This window comes from Austrofundulus limnaeus, unplaced genomic scaffold, assembly GCF_001266775.1.
Source record: "Austrofundulus limnaeus strain Quisiro unplaced genomic scaffold, Austrofundulus_limnaeus-1.0 Scaffold136, whole genome shotgun sequence".
In the NCBI taxonomy this organism is placed as follows: Eukaryota; Metazoa; Chordata; class Actinopteri; order Cyprinodontiformes; family Rivulidae; genus Austrofundulus; species Austrofundulus limnaeus.
In genome coordinates this window covers 389258-395323 of record NW_013952538.1, presented here as the reverse complement: position 1 = coordinate 395323, position 6066 = coordinate 389258, and the positions used below count along the sequence as shown (strand labels likewise).

Below are 6066 nucleotides of genomic sequence, written 5' to 3'. Positions count from 1 at the left end.
GAGAGAGAGAGAGAGAGAGAGAGAGAGAGAGAGGAGGGGGCATGCTATGGATTAGTGTTTGAATGCTTGGAAAGGTTTTATCCTGTAAAAATGATATCATGATGTTGGTATTTGAAAATATCAGGATACGACATTCCTCCTCCCTGAGAGAGAAACGAAACCGACACACAAGATTCTCATCTCTCATCACTCAGGCTGTGAGCTGAAAATGTTTTTATTACAAATTAACCTGCTGGTCGGAGCGAGCCAGTCATCGAAAAGTGGCTTAAAGTGACTAAATCTGCTGTAAAACATGAAACAAATTCATGAGAGGAAATTATGATAAGTTTGACGTAATCAGATTATTTAAGAAACTATTTCTTCAGTCTGAGTCTGAATTGTTGCAGCTTGATGCACAAACTTTAGAGTCCAACCAGACATGTAGATATTTATTTTTCAAGCATCCATTACAGTTAAAGGACAAAACAAACTACCTTTATAGTGTTATTATGTTAAGTGTAACTTTTGTATTTACTGTGACAATACCAAACATTGTTATCACTAACATCTTAAGTAACAGAGTATCACAGAGCTGGGTGATATGGCTGAAATGTATCAGGATACAATCGTTCCATATCAGTCAATTTTCACAATTATTATTATTTAATTTGATTTTTTTAATAAAGACCAGAAGAAAAACAGCTGATCAATCATTGGAACAGTTATGAGGCGAAACATGTTACTCAACAGTGTGTTGCAGCTGACCAAAGAGTGAGCCTGTCCTCTGCCTACATCTCCCAGAATGCCGTGCAGATCTGGATGGGAGTTCAGTCGAATCAGAAGCACCATATATATTTGTTATTGAATTATTGCTTGATAGTGACAGTGCGTCGCACACAAAAATACATCACACGGGACTAATTGCACTAATTGCAAAGTGGCAAATATTAATTGACGATTAATTGCACACGATTTTATTTCGCCCAATCCCCCCACACCAGTTCAGAGAGAATTAAACCTCACAATTAAAGTACTGTTTTTAATTATTAGATTTTTTTTTTTCTATGTAATATATCTGTTAGAATGGCAACACTATGAGGAGCTGCAGATGTTTACGTGCTTGTTGACAAAATTCAGACAGGGCTCAACCAAATGCACTTAATTTACATTCTAACCAGCAGATAGAAGGTGGCCTTGAGGCATTCAGGGCATTTCTGGAAACCATGGCAGAGGAAGTGATTCCACCTGTGGGAGTTTCAGATGGCCGTGTCACGATGATCACATCAGGGTGACACGCGAGTTGTAGCAAAAACCACCGAGACCACGTAGACCGAGAGTTGGACTGAACAAAGGAATAATTGTATAAGATCATATAGTGGTTCCCACACCCACTGTAGGACAAATCCCACAGAAGTGAGTGGACTGTGTGGTCTGTCCAAACACACGTCAGTAAACTTTATTAAACGGAGATATTCTATGAACTCATTCACCTGAAGCTGAGAAACGTTTCTACTGCGTAAATCTCTCTGCAAACATTCACAATCCAACAAAACACATTTTGCAGAATCACAGCAAATAAAACACAGGGTTTCTCCGGAGCAGCAGGGTGTGAATGCAATACTTCAACGTTGAAAAATTCAGTCACAAAGCTGGCTGCTCCATCGGCTGCAAGACTGAGGTGTGACAAAAATCCTCCGAAAAATATCCACAAATCTCTGCCTTTATATCTAAATTTCTCATTTTTAACCGTAAACTGACAGACGAATTAAATTAAGACAATATAACTCTGAATTCCTTTTCCTCGCTTGTAGCGCTCTAATGTCGGAGACCCCCATTCTGAGTTTAATGAGGCAGAACTAAAGCTCTGCTATAACTGGAAAATTAGAGCTTAATGATAATTAAATCCACCGTATTTAGATCTTAAATCTAACAGCTTACAGATTTATCACAGCCACTCCTATCATTTGAGTTGATGATGTAATCCTTTAAAGAAAAGACAAAAATCAGCCAGTCAGCCTGTTTTCCTAGAGAGAAGAGTGAGTTGCTTCGTGCTGTCGTGGGTTCGTCTAGACGTGGTGCTCTGCAGCCCTACAGGCAGACAGCCTATCTATTATTCAGCTGCTGGCAGCCTTTTTACTGCCCCACAGCCAATATTTATTTATACTGCAAGAAAAAATGTCACCGATAATAATGGGCGTTTTATTTCATGTACCAATATTCGAACTTCACAGCTAATCACTTTAGTTTGTGATTAAAAAAAACGCAAGAACAGCTACGTCTGCTCGGGTAAAAACACTCCCATTATTCACCTTTTTGAGACGGACAACCAGTTTACACTAAAAAGGTAGCATAATGACAATTTTTACTTTTAAAACTCAGTTCTAGAGCTCTAGATTTACGAACTGAAAATAGTTTCCATAAGTAATGTGCGGATTGATACTGAAAAACTGATAGCAGAACTTCATGCTCTAGAATTGATACTTGAACCAAAATATCAATATTTAGATACTTTAGTAGTTTCAGGTAATATATATCATTAACAGGAACTACTGAAATCTTCTCTAAATCATTTGCAGTTAATGGAACTACTTTTTCTTCCGCCTGCGTAATGCGTAAGTTTGCATCATACTAGTCTATTGAAACACCTTGAAATGGCCCCCCATATCGTTGAGGACTTCCTACTGTTTCTGACACTCCCATTTCAGCATTTTTTAAATAATTCTTCGGGGGCGGGGTCCTCGGCTGCAGACTGAGCTCCAGGGAGGAGCTTTGTGCAAATAGGCGGAGCTTTGTAGCAGCAAGCATTTGGGCAGCTCCACAGGAGATACAAGGGTTTCTCAAATATGCATGAATGAGTCAAAGCAACACTCTGGGTATGTTTTTAATAAATGATAATAATATGAAGCTCAAAAAGTCAATTTTGCACAAGAATTTATTTGAATGATTTTATTATTTTACTTCATTTTCTGTGAGAACACCACTTTCACATATTTTGTACAACTGTGTCCTTTGTTTTTTCAGTTGTATTAGCTCGGCTATATTAAATCTGCTTCAACATACTTCTGAGATTTAAAAGAATAAATTAATTACTCAGACATATAAGTATTTATACAAAGTATCTGTATCGGATCAGTGTCGCAAGTATCAGAATCGGAAAAGGAAATCGGTGGTGTCGAACACTGTGAGTTCCAGAAGTCCTGCAACAACTCTAACTATTTTAAGGACATTTTTTTGAGACACTTCAGAAACTCTGATTGCAAAATATAGTTCACGATTTCTCACCATTGTTCACAGCTTACGGAAAAATTTATTTAAGGTTAGAATTTGTAATTTCCTGATCACAACCAAGGTGAGGGAGTGGACAGGTGGGAGTCCTCGGGATCTGGTTTCTGCTCTTTGCAGATGATGTGGTTCTGCTGGCATCCTCAGGTCCTGCCGTTTAACACCGGATGCCCTGCCTGACGCAACCTGGGCTCGAACCTGCAACCTCCGGATTATGAGGCTGACCGACAAACTACCCGGCCTCCTCCAAACCAACTCTCTCACAGTTAAAAATATCTGCAGCGACAGGCGTGATAAAACCTAGAGACAGGTCAGCGAAAACACACACACACACACACACACACACACACACACACACACACACNAACACTGGAGAAAGATGAGGTACTTTTCTTTCTTATAATCAACACATAAACATTGGTATGGGTTATTCTGGTGTAAATTCTCAGCCGTACTGAAACACACACACACACACACACACACACACACACACACACACACACACACACGACAGCCTGCCGTCTCCTGAAGTAGCCCAGCCAAAGCCACGGGAGCCAAATGGGTCATTAACCCCTCCCCGTCCTGCTCGCTCTCCTTCACGCCGTCGAGGTGTCAGAGTGACGACAGGGTGCCCCACCCCCCATGCTTCACGCCGGACAATAAACCACTCCCCCTGCCACGCCCAGAGTTTCCATGGCAACCACGGTATCGCTTATCACCCTCAAGCCGTAACTCGGTCTGCAGGTTGTTTTTACAACCGGTCATAAAAACAGAAACATTTCTTACATCAGCAGTAACGACGATTTAATCACACAAAACTCCATCGGGGTGGGGTGTGTGTGTGTGTGTGTGTGTGTGGGGGGGGTGTCTTATTATTGCCCTGTTTCTGAGCAAACATCTGTAAAATAATGACTTTAGATTGTGGACCTACAGATCCTAGGAGATCTCTCCACTCCTACAGGATTAAAATATACCGTCTGATTCCATTTATCCTGGCAGCATCCAAACATTATGCAACTGTGCAGAGCTGCCAAGTACTCATGGCTCCGTTGTGTCCAGAGCTTTGCTTCTTATAGAAACACGCTTTCAGGTGTCTGTTTCATCTAATGTCCAGATATTCAGCTGAGATAGGTGCAACTATTGAATTAATGTAAATTTAGTCCCATTAAAAGGTGAATAACGTCTTTGTCTGTTTGTCAAAGCGGAGCCTGAATCAACACCGAGAAGGACTCCAGCTCCTAACGCAGATAAAACTGCCCAAAGAGTCGTGCTTTGTGTGCAATCGATACAATGCAGCAGATATATGTGCTGTAAGAGCAGCCAAACCCTACCGAGGGAACCAGACGAGAGATCCACGCCGATTTCTGCTGAGCCGTGTGGAAAGATGAGCCGAGTGCATTTCCTTCAGACCGCTGGGGCAGAAACCAGAAAACTGAAGAGAACTTTTTTCCAGCTGCGGATGATGTAGGACCACCTGCATCCAGGAGCTCGCTCTTTAGGTCTCCATTCAGAGTTCAAAACCACAGGTGAGGGCAGGTAAACTGCTTCTACAGCTCACCTCCCTCTTCACCACAAAGGACCGGAACAGAGTAGAACTGCACGATATATCGTCATCACAATGCACGTGTGCGCAACGATCACATACAGGTCCTGTGATGTAGGTGGGTAATTAATTCAACGTGTTATCTCGGGACTAAACCATTAGGTGGCTTTTATTTTGACGGGTTGTATTGTGTCAAAAAAGCTAAAACTTTCATTATGTCGTGAAACTGGGACAATAACGGAAACATTTTTCTAAGAAGTGTTGTAAAACACAGTTAGCATAAATGCTAATATTAAAAGGAAACAGAAACTAAGAGACACAGGAAAAACAATGGTATGGTAAAACAATTTATGTTTGCAGATGATAGAAGGAAACATACTCAGGTCTGAGCACAATTAGAGATAAGAATAACCATCAACCAATAAACATGCTTCTAGGCCTGCCACGATTAGTCGACTAGTCACTATTATTAAAATCATCAATGATTAATTTAATAGTCGATACGCCGTTTTTTTTTTCTAACTTTGTATTTTTTTTATGGCTGACTAATCACTGATTAGTCGACTATAAAAATAATCGTTTATGGCAGCCCTAATTTACCACTACTGCGCATGTGTGTCAAGGACAGAAGGCAGACACAACAGTGGAAGGTGCCACAGCAGTTTGGAGAGAAAAACAAAGTTAGGGGGAAAAAAATGACGCATCAACTATTAAATTATCAACTTTTTTAATAGTCGACGATCATTATGACTAGTCGACAAATCGTGGCAGCCCTACTTGTAACATTAAAAAGAGTTAAGATGGGTGCAGGTTCATCATCAACAAGAAGGCAGCAGAAGGTAAAGTGTTGTTCAAGTTATCTCCTGAAAATTCCTGAGTTTTTTCATATCGCAGGGGTAGAAAAAAAATTGCGATGACAGTTTTTCCAAACATCATGCAGCCCTAAAGCATAAGCTCCATTTTCACCACAATGGACCGGATCGGAGTCCACAATACTGCAGAGACCATGTTGACCCGTCTCAATCTCACACTCCGTTCTTCCCTCACTCATGAACAAAACCTCGAAGATACTTAAACTCCTAAACTTGAAGCAGTAACTCGAGTGTCCTTAAATTAAAAATGAAAAATTTGTAACCAGATGCCATCCCACGGTATGTGTTTACCTACAGAAACAGTTGAAGAGATTAAAAACCGAACTTATAGTTGACGTTTTGATCAAGTATTCTTTTCCTGATATGTCTCACATACCAATATATATATAT

The 6066-nt window shown here is 40.5% G+C and overlaps 1 protein-coding gene across 1 annotated transcript in view; it reads right to left on the bottom strand.

Moving 5' to 3' along the window:
* The window catches only part of pak1 (p21 protein (Cdc42/Rac)-activated kinase 1), a 35004-nt gene that overhangs the window by 28088 nt on the left and 850 nt on the right, over nucleotides 1-6066 (bottom strand). The gene's annotated exons all lie outside the window — the stretch shown is intronic.